We start from the raw sequence: 19,462 nt of genomic DNA on the forward strand, positions 1-19,462 counted from the left end.
ATAAATAAATGGATTCCCAAGTAGCTGTCATTGGCTAACACTAAACGCACACCACATAGCTGACCTTTATTATCAAAGAGAATAATTTCCTTATTTTATTGATTGTATGAAAGTAAAGAATTAATACTATACAGTGAACCCTCGCCACTTCGTGCTTCGACTTCCGCGGCTTCACTCTATCGCGGTTTTTGCATAACAGCGCATGCTCTGTCATTACTGCCACTGATTGGCTCATACTGTACACGCTTGATGCCATAAATAATATAATAAATAATAAATGATCATTGTAATGTCCAAAATGTTTTACTGTATTTTCCCTTTTTCGTTTAATAAATTGGGTAATACGAGTATAATGGTGACTAAAGGGTGTTTTTTCATGTCCTCTATGCTCTAACTACGAAAATATTTGATTTACAAATAAGGAATCCTACTTTGCGGAATTTCATTTATCACGGTAGGATCTAGAACCGATTAACCGCGATAAACGAGGGTTCACTGTAATTATACCCTTAATGTTTTCCTAGCTATATTATTGAACAAAGAACTTCCACGGATGCTTCTGCTGGGATCCTTCTGTGAAAGTGATGCGCTTAAGTCAGCAGAGAGGCTTGGTAAAAACCCTGAAAGGGATCTGAGTAGTGGCGTTATGGGCTTGTGTCTGAAATTGTATTGTAAATGCCCGTGAAAAATAGAACTCAAGACCTTCTCTTGACCTTAGAGCAGCTAAATGTTTTTGAATGAGCCCCCTTTCTCTGACTATAGGCAATGTTTATTTCTAAACTCATCAAGATCATTTTCATTTTATCCCACAACAGAGAATTCAATAATAACCATAGAAGGCTATATTGAAAGTTGCTGTGGTCTCCTTTAAATATTCTTAGCTTTGTGTGTGTGTGCGTGCGCGCACGCTATCACAATTGATTCAGCTGGCAATGCTTTACTTTTAAACTTTTATGTATCTAATAAATGTTCATGAGATGAAAATCAGGTACCAGAAACCATGTGCTAAAGATAAATTGGTGGAAAATAAGCTTATTTTATAGCGATAACACAATTGTACACATTACAGGATCAATCACAAATATTGCGATGATGATCCCTGATCATACAGGCACAGGTCAGGCCAAGCCAAACATCTTCAAATATGGCTTTATGATCAGTGGTGGCTCCAGCCATGTGCTATCAGCAAGGTACTTGTCTTGGTCTCTTTTGGGTGCTTGTGGAACAAAAAGGGACACATCTGTACCAAGGAAAAAAATAATTGAGGTAAGGGCTATTAGTAATTTTTCTTTTAAACAAAACTCAACTGGACAACTTCCCAAAGTATTGAAGATTTAAAACAAGTTTTTGGAAATGCTACCCTATGTGAAGCAAAACATTTAAACAGAACAAGCATTTTCAAAACGTCTGGGAAGACCTTGAGAAAAGTCAAGGCAGGGTAGTTGGCTATAAAGGTTATGGTGACTACTGTTTTAGGATCCCAAATGATAATCTTGATAGATTATTCTCCAGTCCTAATAGGGACTTATTAGGAAGATAAGTTAAGAAAGTTCAAAACTGCATTGGTGAGAAAGAGGAGAGGAAAAGTTGCTCCATTAAATTATTTTATATCCAAGGGCTATTCCATGAAAAATTCACTGGGAAACCTTATCCCATCCACAGTGCACCTCTGTTCCTGCTCCTTTGAACGTCTTTCGTTTCCGAAACACAAGGAACATTGAATAGCAGCAGGACTTTAGGCTCTAGAAATGTAAAAACTATTCAGCAATACACTGAGGTAGTGGATGGGTTTCGTGCCTCTGCTCAAACTCTCCCTCGATACAAGAACACTCTTCTAACAAATCAGAAGTCTGAGATGTTCACCCTCCTGACACAATCGCTGAAGACAAAATGGGTGCATAAGCAAATGTGGTGAAAAGAAGTCAGATGGTGCCCGGCTATTAAAAGATATAGTAGCTGGGTATCTTAAAGACTTAAGGTTAAACAAGCCACCATTCAGCAGAGAAACAACAAGTCCACATGGAAGAAGCACACTGCTGATGCAATCATGAAGAGTCATCAGGACCTGGTGATAGGCATCAGAAGACGCATAACAAACAAACAAAAACAGATTGTTGAAAAGAGGGGCGTTGGAGCGGAGGTTCAAAGCCCATCTGTAGACAATGGAACATTCTCCCCACAGAGGCGCCACAGGGAAGAGATGAGTCAACCAGGGTTCAGTAATGCATCTAGGAGACATACAATATTCCTCTGGTTCCTTGAGACTTCCTCACCCCCCACTACCATAACCCCAGTGCTGCTTCTCAATTCAGACTAGACCGAAGCACATACACAGGTATAGATAAGAGATGGGAGCTCACGACACACAGGATCCAGGAACAGGAGTGGGAATAGAGATACCAGAAGGGTAAGGGGAAAAGGGGGATAGGAGGGGAAAAATGGGGAACTGATTGCAATGATCAACACATAACCATACACCCCTCTCTAGGCAGAAGAACAACAGAAAACATGGTGGAAGGGAGACAGCAGTCGGTGTGAGAAATGAAAATAATAATAATGTACAATCTATCAAAGGGTTATGAGGGTGCGGGGTGGGGGGGGGGCGAGAAGCTCATACGAAGGGCTCAATAGAAAGTAAATGTCTAGAAAAGAATAAAGGCAACATATGTACAAATTCAGCTGATGCAATCATATGGATTGTAACAAGAGTTGTAAGAATCTCCAATAAAATGATCTTTTAATTAAAAAAATTGTTTATAAAAACCTACAATTTTTATGGTATCAAAAAGTGACTATTTCTTCACCAAAGTGTTAGGGAGACAGAACCATCAACTTTAGAAGTGTATAGATTGAGGTGGAGGAGAGTTGAAAAACAATAGCTTAACATATTGCTATTTAGTTTAATAAATGTTTCTATGATTTTGTAGCAATATCTTTTACTTACTTGAGTTTTAGGCAATAAGAACAGATGAACTGAGTCCTAAGGGTGTCTCCTGATAATGAAACATTGAATAAAATATTATGGACTAGATATGGGAGAAGAATAAGGAGGGAGGCAGTTTTGGAGAGAGGAGAGTTTGTAAAACTGCTCAAGGCTGGTGACCAGGTGACACTTTCAAGGACCTGTTGTTGGTTCCTGTCTCCTTGGCTCCCACACTTGATGGCCTGTTTCCATCTCCAATGTTATCCCCATGAGCCTTGTTATGCTAGTACCCATTGTTGAGGTCATTGTGTGTTTACAACCTAGAGACTCATCTTCCAGCACTCTTCTATGGTGAGCCATAAGGTTTTTAAAAATCTGTCAGAAATAAATTATCAGCCCTTTCTTCCTAGTCTGTCTTGGTCTAAAAGCAGCACTTAAACCTATGGTTTGAAATACCTAAGGCACAGCTTCCGCATCATAATAACACAAAAGCCCCCATAGACCACGCCCTGAGAGACCAATGGCAGCTTCAGGAACTAAAACAGTAATGCGAGTGAAAAGAGAGAGAGAAATGGAGGAAGCAGAGAGGGACCACATGATAAAGGCTGTGGGCCACATTGAAGTCATTTGTCTTTACTTTCAGAGCAGCAGAAAGCATTTGAAGAATTTGCATCAGAAAAAACCACTTGGTCAAGTTTTTACTTAAAAACAAAATGAAACAATTAAAAATAAAAACCCACTCTCTGACAAGGAGAGAATTTGAAGAGCACGCATGGGAGGGTGGAGAGCATAGGGGTTCATTCGATGATCTGTGAGAAAAGGGGTGGCTTGGCAACATATATGAAGGCAATGTAGCCAAGAGATTACTAACACAGATATGAGAAAAAAAAAGAGCCAACAAAGAGTGACAAGCCATTAGCAGACCTGAGACTGAAAAGAGAAAGTTTATTGTGTGTGGCAAGGGTGGGAAGGATCAGTAACAGAACAATTGTTGTTAGCTGTCATCAAATTAGCCACAATTAAAAGCACTACACACAGAAGAAGGGAACAGAGTCCTGACCCATCCCTATGATCATTGACAGGATGAGATTTTGTTCTTAAAAGGGATTTTCATGGTGTGATTGTTCAGAAGTAGAAGAGCGGACCTTTTTCTAACCTGTCCTATTCTAGAGGCTCTCTGGAAACTTGTTCAGCATCACAGTATCTCTTAGGCTTCCACTACTGGTGGGTATTGGTTAACCATATATTTCATGGGCCAGACTTTTAACCTTAATCTCCACCATTGAAAGGGAGACTTCTTGGTGGGGCTTGCTCAAGTGCCATGCAGCCAAGAGGAATTAATGAAAGCCGAATGAAGGTCAAACATGATAGTGGGACAAGAGGATAGTAAAAGGAAATAGAGGAAAGAACTAGGCGGTAAAGGACATTTAGAGAGGTCTAAATACAGGCATGTACATATGTACATATATTTATATATAACAATAGGGTATTAGATCTATTTACATATATTTATATGTTGAGTATTAAGGTAGCAGGTAGACATTGGGTTTCTACTCAAGGGCTCCCTCAATACAAGAACACTTTGTTCTAGTAACCCAACATTCTGTGATGCTCACCTTCCTGACACAATTGCTGGACAAAATAGATGCATAAGCAAATGTGGTGAATAAAGCTGATGGTGCCCAACAATCAAAAGATATAGCATCTGGTGTCTTAAAGGCTTGAAGACAAGCAAGTGGCCATTTAGCTGAGAAGCAACAAAGCCCACGTGGAAGAAACACACAAGCCTGTGTGATCACAAGGTGTTGAAGGGATCAGGGATCAGGCATCAAGGAAGAAAAAATCATATTGTGAATGAGGGGGAGTGTGGAGTGGAGACCCAAGGCCCATCTGTAGCCAATTGGTCTTCCCCTCACAGAAGGATCGCAAGGAAGAGAGGAGCCAGTCAGGTTGCAGTATAGCACCAACAAAACATAGAACTTTCCTTTAGTTTTTTAATGCTTCCTCCCCCCACCCCCCGCCCCCACACCACCACTATCATGACCCCAATTATACCTTACAACTCCGGATAGACCAGGGCATGTATATTGGTACAGATAAGAGCTCTCAATACAAGGAATCCAGGACAGATAAACTCTGCAGGAGCAATAAAGAGAGGCGTGATACCAGGAGGGTAGGGGGAAAGTGGGAGGAGGAAGAGGGAACTGATCACATGATCAACATATAACAACCCCCCCAGGAAACGAACAACAGAAAAGTGGGTGAAGAGAGACAGCGGTCAGTGTAAGACATGAAAAAACAATAACTTATAAATTATCAAAGGGAGGGAGGGAGGGGGAAAATGATGAGCTGTTACCAAAGGCTCAAGTAGAATGAAAATGTTTTTTAAATGATGATTATTTCCCCACAGTCAATCAGGAAAGGGGGAAAAATAGCTTAATCCTTAACACTGCTCTCTTGTCAATGGCTCCCTAGCCAGACTCACTTGGAAAGAAGAGGTCAAGCAAAGCCGAACTTGGTAGATGAAGGCCAAGTGTAGATCTGGGAAGAGGAGTACAATGAGAATAACTTGCCCATCTGTCTAGGAGGCTCCTACAGTTCACATTTTAAAGATAGATATAAGTGAATGGTATGGAGAGTTATTTAGAAGGGGAAATCAATGAGTCTCGATTGTAAATTTTTGGCAAGGGAGAAGTAGGAGGAGAAGGGCAGAATACCGCCTCAGATTCTACATGGTGCGATGATGGTATAATGAGAAAGATGCTGATACAGTTCAGAGAAATAAGAAGCACTAAGAGGAAACAGAAAAGGGTGTTTGGTGTTAAGAAGTATGATCCGTTTAGGACGCAATTGATCCGGAGCGCCCTTGAGCCTCTATTGTGGATGTTGAATAGCTTTTGGGGAATCCCAAGTCCATATGAATCCTCAAACTCTACTAAAGGTCATAGGTTCAATCCTAATACTGGCCCCAAAATTCAGGGTAACAAGGAAGAGAACCTCATCAATGCTTGAGACTAATCTCTAACTGTGGGTTCCCTTACTAGGATTTCTTATATCTGCTCACAATCTCTTCTTGCATCTTTCAACTGCCCTTGAACCAAAATCAAACTCCCCCCACCCCCTTTCATGGCATTATGTCAGCACCATAAAACTAACCACTCTAATTACTTAGTCACCATTCAGAGAAAAAAATTATTGCATCATCCCCCATGACTGAGAAGACAAGATCAATCACACTAAATAATATTCCCACCCTCCACACGTACCAATGCAACACATTAGAGTATTTTCACCTGGACTGAAAGTTTGGAAGCAGCTGCATCAGAAGAATATCTTAGATTGTTCACTTGCTCTCAAAGATCATGATCTGAAATTCAGTTCCACACTGAAGGAAAGGAGCTTTATTGAAAAATTAGTTGCTTAAAAAGAAATGCTTCCAGGATTTAGGGACCCAACATTTTACTCCAAGCTAGTCATAGAGTAGATAATCAATAAACTCTTGTTAAAGATTGATCTCACAGCCATAACGACATTTCATTCCATGCTATAAAATCGATGTTAGAAATAATCACAGCGTGCAAAGGAAGTCCTTAGAAAAGGCCTTAAACTAAAACTGAGATAGAGGGAGGCTAAATCATGGACAATTTCCCAGAGTGAATGTTTTAAAAAGGGAGGTAGGTAATATGACTAAAGGAGAAGCATTATAGGGAGTGTGAACAGTCACCCATAATTTGGAAAAGATAAATATTATAAAGATTTGTGTTAGTCTGGGTACTTTAGAGAAACAAATCCACAGAAACTCATGTATAAGAGTGAGTTTTATATAATGGTTAAGTGCACATCAAGAAAACATCCCAACCCATTGCTGCCCAAGCCCACAAGTCCTACATTAGCCCATATGTCCAACACCAATGCACAAAGTCCTCCTGCATCTCACAAAACACACGCAATGATGCCAACTGCAGGAGGAAAGCCGAGTCAGTGAATGTGTAAGCATCTCAGCTCTGGCAGGGGTCTCCACACGGCTGCTCCAGCACCCAGGGCTGCATTGGGTTAGGTCCATGTGGCTTATCCTCAGAGATGTCTTGCAGGAAGTGAGCCTTGTCAGCTGAAGCAGGGAACTGGCTAAGGCAGCTGCACCCTGGTCCGATGATCAGAAATCAAGAAGAACTAGAAAGGCGAAGCTCACTGATCCATTTATCCCTCCGCCCTTCAATTAACCCCACATGTGTTTATCAGCCAGGCTGGCACAATAAACCAACTGCCTCAATATTTCAAATAATACCAGGTATTTCTAAGACATAAACATTCAAAGATAATGTTTTCTGGCGGGGCGGTGGGGGAGATAGCTAAGTGAATTATGCTACTTACAACTAATTCGTGGGAATAATGCATATGGTAGCCGATTACACATTGTTTTGTGATTTCTGAGCTCCTCAAATTTTGAAATCAAAGCAGAAATTATGAAAGCCAAACAAGATTATATAAAAATGCAAGGAGAATTTATGCAATTGCCTGTAATCATGCAACATCCAGTACTGTAGATTGTCAAGGAAAACAAAAATGGAAAGAAGCAATCAGCTCAGGTTTTCTGTCTTACAAACCTAAAGTACCCTCATCCTTGGGATTTTATACAGGAATATACTTGGTCTTGAAAATGACATTTAGGTTAACTGTTCCCATGCACACCAAGCAGTGCAACAGAAATGATGAATAAGCATTGTTCACAATTAGATTACTATCACGGTTTGCCAAAGAGCATTTCTCTCCAGCAAGACTTTGTTTTTAGCATCACACATGATTAAATTAAATGTGTGAAGATTCCTAACCTTATCGATTTCCTTGTATTGTGCTCATTTTTCTCATGCTTTTCAGCGCCTTGGTCATGCTTAAAGCAGAGGGAGGGCGACTTGGAAAGAATAACTACTTAGGTGTAGAAGAGAGTGCAGGTGAGGAACACTGCTTCACAGGTAAGGTCTACAACTTCGATGTAAAGAGTGACAGAGCAATGAATTATTTTTCATTTTTGTTTGTTTGGTTCTTGCCATGTTGAATGAAGACAATTGCAAAGGGCTAAACATAAAATCATGCAACTAAAACAGACATGGGATGACAGCATTGGGTCTGACGATGGAGAAAGGTTAAGGTTAGGTGTCAGAGAGTTTATGCCAACCTCATTCACAACCGAGAAAGGCACTGCCTGGTCCTGCACCACCCTAGCAAGTGGTTACGGTTGAACCCGCTAATGTAGCCACTGTGCCAATCCATCGCATTGAAAGCCATCCACTCTTTCACTGACCCCTATCAAGTGTGATGCTCTTTTCCAGGGACTGGTGGTCTAATAGGTTCCTCACTGGGCTATTAACCACAAGGTCAGGAGTTTGAAAACAGAGCCACTCCATTGTAGAAAGATGAGTCTTTCTACTCCCATAAAGATTTAGAAGGTCACACACACTATTCTGCTGTTTCCTATTGGGTTGCTATGCATTGGACTCCACAGGGTGGGAGTGAGTGAATGAGATCCTTCTTGCTAACACGCCCAATGTGTGAGAGACACAGTTGTAAATCCTTGCTTCTAAGAGACATGTTGGATGTACTTTTTATAAGACAGATTTTTTTTCATGCTTCTGGCAGTTTATGATACATAGATATGTCAAAAGGCATTGCTCCTGGCTTTGCAGCTTGTATATGCATGGATTTATCCCAAACAAAATGTGGGTCTTTGTCATCAATGGATGACGGCAGACAAGTTATTTCAGTAATACACTTTTCTTATGCTCATTAGAGTTCCTTCAAAGAAAAGGTCCAAGAAATAGGCAGCTTGCAAAGGAATCTGCTGAGTCAGTCAATGTCAAGGCAGAGAGGCCTCTCAGAAGGTTATGGTGACAATTTTGAGATGATTCTTAAGGGAAAATCTTGATAGGCTTTCTCAAAGGACACAGGATGGCCACGAGGAGTTACGATGAAGAAGCTTTTTTAAAAAAACATTTTATTAGGGGCTCACACAACTGTTATCGCAATCCATACACACTATGAAGAAGTTTTAGGAAAATTGAAAGCTACGTTGGTGAGAATAAGCCCAGGAATATTGCACATAGAATTTTTTTTTCCCACCACAGGAAGAGTTGTCCCCTGAGAATTTTGTTGGAAATCTTTACCCAATAGACACTGAGGTCCTGATCTTGCCTCGTTTAGACTTTCTTTGTTCACACATCTCAAAGAAGATTGAAAAGGATGCCCACATGATTGTTTCAATGTGGTGTCAATTGAAGACAGCAGAATTCTTCAAGGAAGGATTACTGCCTTCAGAACTATATATGCTTAGATGAAGGATGTGTAAAGGATGTGTAACTTCGCATTTTGATTTTTTCAGTAAGGGTTTCTGTGATCCTTTAGTGGTATTTTTTTTACACACACATATCACTCAAATCACTGAAAAGTGTCCACACCTTTGTGCACTTAGCACAGTATAACTGTTCCCCATAGGATTCTCAATGGTTGTGATCTTTTGGAAGCAGAATGCTGGGATATTCTTCTGGAGTCTCTCTGTGTGTTCAAATAGCCAATCTTTCCATTGGTAGTCATGTAATTAACCATTCACACCATTCAGAATCTGTCAGGGGCCCCCCTCACTCCATAGTTATCTGCTTTTTTATTCCTCCCACTATTGGTCAGGCTGTAACCAATCACTCACCAATCCAAAGGGTAGGAAAAGGACTGAACTTTGATGCAACTCACACTCTAGAGATCTCTGTTAAATCAGATTAAATCTGGACTCTAGACGATGACATATCTTTACTTAACTTCCTCCACTGAGTCCTCTTGCTCCCCTCTCTTTCCTTCCATCATAGTCACTCAAAAAACCACTGCCACCAAATCCCCATCGCAGGATCTGCTGCCTTTTGGGGACTCAAATTAAGTCTTCTTCAAAGACCAGCCAGAGAATTCAATGTTCCCTTAACTCAGATTTTTAAAGTTAGTTTTTGTTTTTGTCTTTTATGACTTCTCACTTGCTGAACGTGAGGAAGGCTTGAAGCACTTGTTGATGAAGATATAGGATTGCAACCTTCAGTAGGGATTACAATTTAATCTAAAGGAAACAAAAATCCACATAACAAGGTAACATCATGATAAACGGTGAAAAGATTGATGTTGTCAAGGTTTTTTGTCTTGGTTGGATCTACAACCGGTGCTCATTGAACCAGGAATCAAGAGCTCAGATGAGGTATTGCACTGAGTGATAATCAAGGAACTTGTTTTGATGACTAGGGTGTGCCTTTTCCAAACCATGGTATTTTTAACCGCCCTATATGCATGTGAAAGTTTCACATTGAATAAGGAAGATGAAAGAAGAATTGATACTTTTAAATTATGTTGTTGGTGAAGGAGTTTAGAAATACCAAGAGCAAACAAATGTCTTGGAATCAGTAGAGCTTGAATGCTCCTGGGAAGCAAGGACAATGAGACTTTGTCTCACATGCTTTGCACATGTCATCAGGAGAGGCCGGTCTCTGGAAAAGAATATCCTGCTTGGGAAAGTGGATAGAGCCCAAAAAAGAACCAAAAAAAAAGAGGCAACCCTGGACAAGATGGAGAGACACAGTGGCTACAGCAAAGGGCTCAGGCATCAGAGGGTGACTTGGGTCCTGGTGGTGTTATACATAGATAGGTTTGCTGAGTTGGAATAGACTCAACGGTATCTAATAGCAACATAAAAGAAATTGATATCAAGAGAATTTCTCCCACATTTGTAGACTCAGGTAATTCCAATCCAGGTCTGATTAGCTGGAGTCACCTGAGTCAAGTAGGTTTAAGGGATAATGGACCCAGGAATGATAAGAACACCACAAACAGCAGGTTAGGTTTGTGACTGGAGAGATGAGTGAATCCAAAAAGTGGACGAGTCAGATGGTAGGCTACTGATGGGTCCCAGGATCTGTAAGCAGTATGGCAGGTGGTTGGCTCAAGTCCAAATAAATGGAACTTGGAGAGACAGATGCAGGATCCAGAACCAGGAGAAAGAAAGAAAGAAACAGGCAATCTTTCCTACAGCATTCTTCTATAGGAAGTAGGTCACATCCACAAGGAAACGTTCAACTTATGATGGCTGTGATTTGAATGAAAGGGTTTGCACAGCACCCTGGCAGCTCACAGCAGACTGGGTTTGGACTCAATTGCATTGTGCTGGGTCACATACTGGGAGTATGACAGGTCTCCACTGGCAAACCACTATGGCTCCTAGCCCAGTCAAGTTAATACAAAATCCAACGATCACGGATGGGTATAAAGGCCTTTGGTACCGATTTCTGTCATCACTCTGTGTACTTACCAATTTGATCTGGCATTATGCTTTGCCATAAATAAATTTATACAGTGAACCCTCGTTTATCGCAGTTAATCAGTTCTAGACCCTACCGTGATAAATGAAATTCTACGAAGTAGGATTCCTTATATTCAAAAGTTTTACCTTTTCCTGGATGGTGAGCATCTTCCTCTGGTGCTTATTTTTATTGTCAGAAGGCTTAGAAGAAGCAGCTCGTTTAGGAGCCATCATAGGGCTTAGATAAAATTTCTTAAAAATCGCAAACAATTATAGTACACTGTACAAAAGCAGAAATGCATCTGATGTGCAGCTCCGATACGTAGCGATGCAGACAGAAGCGTGCACAGTATGAGCCAATCAGTGACAGTAATGACAGAGCATGCGCTGTTGCGCAAAAACTGCGATAGATTGAAGCCGCTGAAGTCGAAGCGCGAAGTGGCGAGGGTTCACTGTACAAGTTTATTTTTCTGCCTTCCTACTCAGAGACTTTTTTATATTCATCAGGGTAAAACTTGATGTTGATTTCATATCAGCTTTTTCTAGAACACAATAGATATTTTAGGATTTCAGTTTTCATTGATTTCAAGAAAATATTATTGTATTATAAGCTTTCGTTTTTCTTTCTGTTTTAATTATTTTATCCTCTTTTCAGGAATATAATTTATCTACTCTCGGCCTCATTTTCATACCTATAAATGTAGCTCTAATCAACTGTATTCTTCATGTTTCTGTTCCCGTTTCTTTCTTTCTGCCTCCCATGAACATGACACTGTTTTCAGCAATGCCCTTTTAAATTCCTTATGTTTGCAATGTGGTTTCAATTCTTTGTTCCTCTTCTCCCTACTTCCCACACTTCAAGTCTGCCTACTGCTTTTCGTCTTTATGCATGTATGGTGTGGGTTTTAAAATATAGTCATTTGACATAAATTAAATTAAATTAATTCTTAAGTAGGAAAAGATTTCTTTTATTATTTCCATCAGCTTTTATTTTTATATGCTGTCTTTTTATATGTTTTCTTTGTTTTCCCCTAGGTTGTATATTAATTTCTGTTCACTATGCTTCTACAAACAAGGAAAATCGATATAGACCAGTGATTTGCACAAGAATGGGAAGCAGTATGAGCAGAGTGGGGTCTCGAGCATCCATCAGTTTCTAGCTGAGTAAGTTACCTGAGAAATGTTTTCACTAAATCAGTCACATTTCCCATGAGGATCTTTCATGTCCTTTGGACATGTTGTCAGCAGAGACCAATCCCTGGAGAGGAATTCATGCTTGGTAACACAGCGAGGCAGTGAAAAAATAGACAAGAATCTTCCACAGGCTGCATGGACACCGTGGCTACAACAGTGGGCTCAAGAACAAGAACCATTGTGAGGATGGCACAGGACCTGCCAGTATTTCCTTCTGTTGTTCTGGTGGCTATGCGTTGGACCAGACATGATGGCCCCTAAGAACAACAACAACAACAACAACAACAACAACAACAAAGGTTTAAGTCATATAGGTTTCAGGTTTGGCTCATTTCATTTCACCATGAAGTCCTATCTCTCACACTTCCATTCTTTCATGATTTGGAATTTAATTATTATCTCCATGGAAGTGATTCTGGAATATGGAGGTAGGCATATGGAATCCATAATAGTTTTCAATATCCAGAGAGGAATGCATTGCCTTTTGACATACTGCCTGAGAGAGAATGGTATTTCTCCTCTTTTTCTTATCAGAGGACTGTAGAAATTGAAATAGGGTTAAACCCCTTTTTACTAGAATTCTACTTTCCATACATTTCCATACATTCATCATGCTGGGTCTTCACAATGTCATTCCAACGTAGTTTCTTGATAAACATCTAGAGGAGGTGGTGTTTCAGTCACAGAATTCTCACCTCTTATGTGGGAGACCCAGTTTCAATTCTTGGCCAGTGAATCTTACACAGAGCCATCACTCTCCTGTGTCTGTAGGTTTGTGTGTTGCTTTGATGTTTTTATGTTGAGACAGACTAAGGAGAAAGGCATGATGATCTATTTATGAAAAACAGCTAGTCTTTGAAATCATGATGGTAGCTAGCAATGCCACTGAAGTTATATATTAATCATTGATCTTTCCTATTTTATCTTTTGTCATTGCCCAATCATATGTTCAGACAAAAGCAGCAGCGTTTTTATAGCCAGTGTTTGGCCTTTCAGTAATTTACTTTATGGAGCAGTCCCTAGGAATACGTTAAGTCCAAATTAAAGGTCATATGTATTTCACCTTATTCATTTATTCAGCCCTATTTATTCACCAAATACCCAATGAGTGCTTCTGATGTGTGTTGGCCTAAATAGAAATTGAGAGAAAAAATACTTACCAGGACTCCCTGAATCCCCTTGAGCTAAACAAAGAAGTTTTAAAGAGTTTGGTGACAGTTATAGAGGCCGATTGTATTTACTCTGCACTTCTATCATCCATAAATATTATTAAGTGATGATGATCTGCTTAGTTCCTGACCAGAGAAATTGAATTTCAAAAGCTACTGATGAGATTGATTTTTCTAATAAAAGAATGTTGGCCAGTTGTTACAGTAGGCTTTTCTTTTCTTTTCTTTTCTTTTTTTTTTTTTTTGGTGGTTGAATTTTGAAAGTGGGATATATGTACCCCAGAGAAGATTTAAAGATGTGAGTGCTTTTTAAAATAACCACATCATAATACATGAAGGAGAATGTGAAATGACAATGTAAACCCCATAGGTGAAAGAGGAAGGCTATATATTTTCATTTTCTAAAAGAAATTCTTCAATTGCCCAAGTTCTTTGGAGGAAATATGCCACATAAAGCCAATAAACATATAAATAAATGATAGACTGATGATGTGATTGGAAAATATAAAAGCTATTTGAGAACTCCACACTGTGGGTTTAGGAAGAACATTTACTGCTATTTTGAGGAATGAAGGAATTACATTTAAAAGTGGTTTGCTCAAGGGCCCTCTCTACCTGCAGCTTGCAGAGATTTATGGATAGGGATCCGGACTCTGACTCTGACCATGACCTAGGGACTCAGTTACAGCAACTGTCTATTGCAAATGAACTGGGGAGCACTGTTCTCTTCCTATCACAGGGTGTGACAGGGTAGAAATTGTTTTGGTGAGTGAAGGAGAGTTATAGTCAGTAAATACAGCCCTTCTAGACATACTCCCTTATGAGATATAATTCTGGGCTTGATACACCTGTGGCTACAGTCTCATTTTGCAGGGCATTCTTTGCTAACAAAAGAGATTGTGTGGAATTAAGACCTGACCTTGGTGGAGGGTGATAATTGGGCCACACTCTTCCTTTTCCCTTGACAACATCTTTAAAGATCCTGTTTTAGAACCAGATGTGAGCCAAGTTCCTTGGATACATAACCGTGCCCCATACAGTTCCACGTCTTGACCATCTCGCCTGGAAAACCAAACCTCTAGTTCTTGACTGAGGAGAAACAAGAGGATCTGCTATGGAATTTTTGGCTTCTGGTTCTGGAGTTTGTATTTGGCTCATCCCTACCTGACCCTGGGATTTTTGGCTGAAGAGCACCCACTGCCATCTGAGACAGTCCCTCAAAGTTTTGTGAGCTTCTGTGGGATGATGCAGCAAATGATAGCACTTCGGAGCATGAGGGCCCATCCTCCAGGAGGAGGTGCAAGGGAAGGGTGCTGTACTTGTCCAACTTTCGCTGTCCCTTCACTCTTGAAGTCAGACTTTGTATCCATCTGAAGGAGCTGATGAAATAATTTTCACATTAAAATCGCTTAATATCCATCTGTTTTCAGATAATAATTGGGGTCACATATGGCCTTAGAAACCTTAAGACAAATTAGTGATTGAAGTGTAAGTCAAAGGTTTCACACGCATTGGCATTCTTTATTATCATATTATAAAGACAGGCTCTGGCCTTTCAACTGCAGTAAACACTTGCTCCTCCATGTGATGTTTAGTCCTTTTATACTTCCTGGAGCCCTCTCGGCATCGTGGGGTATGTGTTGATCTGCTAACTGCAATGTCAGCAGTTCAAAGCCCACCAGTCACTCCACTAGAGAAAGAAGAGATGACCTATTTCTTTAAAGATTTACAGTCTTAGAAAACCCACGGGTGTCTGTCTTATAGGATCACTATGAGTTGGGATGTACTCTATGGCTCCAGGTATGGTTCATTGGTTTATACTTCCCAATTCTAACAATACTGTAATTACTTGTGGAAACAGATCTACAATTGGAAGAAGAGTGGGTTGCTGCACAATAGAGCGTCAATGACAAGGACACAGAATGTTGGGAGTTTGGGGGGAAGTAATATTCTGAGAAAATGATAGACAACTGATTGTGTTACCCTTTATGCACTCTAGTTTCTCTGACTACGTCAGAAAAATGAACTATTGGTTTGTCGCCATGGGCAGTATCTGCATGCAAGCTTACTATGTAGCTTTAAAAAAATTCCTACAATAGATTTTACCTAAAGATACGGGCTTCTTTTATTGTGAAACATCCGTAATCCATCAAAACACAAGTCTAAAAAATGCACAAAACAGCTCTAGTCCATTTGTATTTTTAAATGAAATACTCTTCTGAGTGTCATGTGGTAAACCAGTTTAAACTATTTAGAAGCCGACAATGGTATGGCTTTCTTGTAATTTACTCAAGCACAAGGAAAGCATTTGAATAATGAAAGGGAACTATTTTCCCTGTAATACTACATTACATAAAAGCAAATCACTAACTTATAATACTGTTTCCATGGGAACTTAAATACAGATGCAGTCTGAAAACAAGGTGTTTTTCCTGGTCCACGTAAGTAGTACCTTTCTCCTTGAAATATACTTCTGTTTGCTGTCTAAAAGCCAAAGAGTGAGTGTTGAGAACCAAAGGATCATGTTTGTTCATCTCTTTTCAGGTTTAGGAAAGCTGAAGAAGTAGCGAAAATGGAAAACAATAGAATCTTATCAAAGCAACATTAGAGAAGGGTTGGCTAGAAGGATACACTTTTGAAGAATAAACCAGAGTGCATAAATAAGATGATCTGTCTTGAGACTTTGAGACTAAATGTTAATTACCTTCTTTCACCTAAGGAGCCCTGGTGACGTAGTGGGCTACACACGGAGCTGCTAACAAGATCATCAGTTCAAACCTCCAGTCTCCCTATGGGAGTAAAGTGAGGCTGTGTGATATGACACTGTAAAGGAGTGGTTCTCTAGGGAAGCAAACACACGGATGCTTGTAAACATATATTGAGAGAGAACTTTATGGCAAGAAAAAGACATGGTTGTAGAAACAGGAAAATCCAGGTTCTGGCAGGTTCCAAGACTGTGGGTTAGATGTAAAGCCGTAAGCTTCTATTGACTTCTGCTGCTTCAAGAGCTGATGAACCCAAGATTGGGAAGAAGACCCCAAGCTGGAGGCTAAGGAGCTGAGTTGGTTGAATTCAGGGTCAATAGGTCAGACTTATGTCTAGAGAGGTAAATGAATCCAAGGTGAGCAGGTCAGATGACAGGCCACCAATGGTTCCCAGGATAGGCAGGAATACAGTGACCACTGGCTCAACTCCAAAGAACTGGAGGTTGAGAATCGGATGCAAGATTCAGATCCAGCAGAAAGAAAGCTCTTCCAAGGTGTTCACTGATATGGGAATCATGTCACACGCCTGAGAAAAATTCCTTTCAATTGCATCAGGATTATCATCAGAACAAGAGTGTGGCTTATTACCCTAAACATATTACTGATTGGTTGCTCATAGCAACCCCATTATGGGTTTGAGTACATTGGGTCAGATCAGGTCATGGGGTGTTAACTGCCAAACCACTGGGAATCCTGGTCTACCCAAGTTGATATAAAACTATCTTAAAGACCAAAGAAAAATTGATGTGTTTGAATTATGTTTCTGATGAAAAATATTGAATTCATTCAAAAATGCCAGAGATATAAGCCAATGTGTCTTGGAGGAAGTACAGTAGAATTCTATTTAGAAACAAGGAAGGAGAGACTTTGTCTCATGTATTTTGCACATGTCATTAGAGGGGCCGGTATTTTAAGAAGGACATTGTGATGATTGGTAGAGGGTCCGCGAAAAAGAAAAAGATGGATTCACACAGTGACTACAACAATGTGAGGCTAGCATACGACCAGGTGCTTTACCCTTTTGTTCATCATAGGTTTTCCATGAGTTGGCACTTACTACTTGCCACCTGATATCAACAGCAACAACACAGAAATTCGAATGCATTCACAAGTGGCTTTAAAAATAGCTTTGGACTTCCAAGTAGAGGGTGCTGATGTAGGATTGCCTGCATGAAGAGCTCACTGCATGATCACCAGATTTACAGGTGAGAAAGCCAAAATTGGGGACTGGAACGTGAAACAGGTTTTTGTTTTGTTTTATACATTGTCCCATAGAGAGCGCACGATCCTCTTCTTACAGCACCTACCCACAACTTACCTCCTTTGTCAGTGGGAGAGTAATTGCTTGTCTCTTCCCCTTCACACAGCACCTGTTCTGGGGCTTACCAGTGTTGGAGGTGGCCCATGTCAATCTATCCTTCAGGGCATCCCAGGGACTCCTGGAGGCCCTAGGCACTGGACCACATGGTGGAGTAGACTACCCATTGGGGATCATCCCTGGCTGAGGCCCAGCACTCTCCCCTGGTGGCAGTGGTGCAACTGGGATCTATAGATTGGGAGCCCCAGATAGTTAAAGAGGGATTTGGCCCTGTGGTAAAAGAGTCAAGGCTGGAACCTGCAGACCAGTTAGCTCCAGAAAGTTGTTAGGTTTGTTCCTATTTTCTTTTGACAAAGGAAACACAAAACTTTTATTCCCACCAGAAGAAATTAAACACGGCATTTCTAGGTTTCTCGGGGGTTTTCCCGTGCTTGGGTAGGTAGCCTGCAGACCTGGGGCTTAGCCAGATTTCTCTCTGATCAGAAGCCCCCTACTTACCTGGGGCATCCACTACACCAGCCCATTTCTACCCTAGGGCCATACATAAGGACTGGATAGTTCGGACTTATACAGGAATCCACTGTTACAAGCACAATAATGAAAAGACTACACTTTCCCTACATAATATACAGGGTTGACAAGGGACTCTGGTAAATTCAATATACCCTTCCCTTACTCCAACCACCATAACCCCTGGAACCTGCTCCCTCTCAGTAACACATACTCTCTCCTTTAACTTACCAAGAAAAATTGCATCTCCCATAACCTTCTGTTCCAACTCATTAAAAATTACTATACTTAATGGGAAGGCTTTCTAAAAGTAATACCACTACTTAAAACCTACTTCAAAGCACTTATAACCTAATAACCCTACTCACAGAATTAATACTCCCTCCTCGTCTACATACAATACATTTTCCAGCACCTATCTGATCCTCCCCTAACTAAACGAGCCAGCCCCTCCAAGACACATCCCAGAAGACTGCATACCACTTCAGCTCAACCAAGATGCAACACAAACAACAGCCAACACCAGCAGCTACTGTAAAACAATCTAAGAAACAAAAGTCAATTCCTGAAGATGACCCAAACCCAATGGTTTACACAGAACAAGTAGCCCTTGATCTGCCAGAGAAATAATGCATAAGAATTTTGTTTAGGGCTGTATAAGAAATTAGGGGGTCAATCCTGAAAACCGATGAAAAAGTAGAGCTATTAGAATCCTCACACTGAAGGGAAATCCACAACTTGAGGAATGAGGTCGCAGACATTTTTAAAAGGGTGAATGATCTCACCAATAGAATGAAGTGGAAAACCAAGTCGGTGATCTTGAAGATGACCTAGCAAAACTCTCAATGAGAGAAACGATGAAAAACAGAGCAACAGAATATGAAGAAAGACTGAGGATGATGTGGAATTCAATGAAACAAAATAACATTCAAATTATTGGGTTCCTGAACAGGAGGAAATAAATAAGCCTCCAGTTAAAATAGTAAGGGAATTCTTGGAAGAAAATTTCCCCAGTATCACAAAGGAGGAGACGATAACCATTCAGGAAGGAGAGAGAACACCAATTAGATGAAACCCCCCCACAAAACACATCAAGACATATAGTAGTCAAATGATCTGATCTCAAGGAAATGGAGAAAATCACAAGAGTAGCTCGAGAGAAAAGAGAAGTTGCATATAAAAGTAAACACATTGGAAGAAGCACACCAGCCTATAAGATGACAAGGCGGTGAAGGGGTCAGGTATCAGGCATCAAAGACCCCC

This window comes from Echinops telfairi, unplaced genomic scaffold, assembly GCF_000313985.2.
Source record: "Echinops telfairi isolate 266 unplaced genomic scaffold, ASM31398v2 ScPeMD7_15;HRSCAF=58, whole genome shotgun sequence".
Lineage (NCBI taxonomy): Eukaryota > Metazoa > Chordata > Mammalia > Afrosoricida > Tenrecidae > Echinops > Echinops telfairi.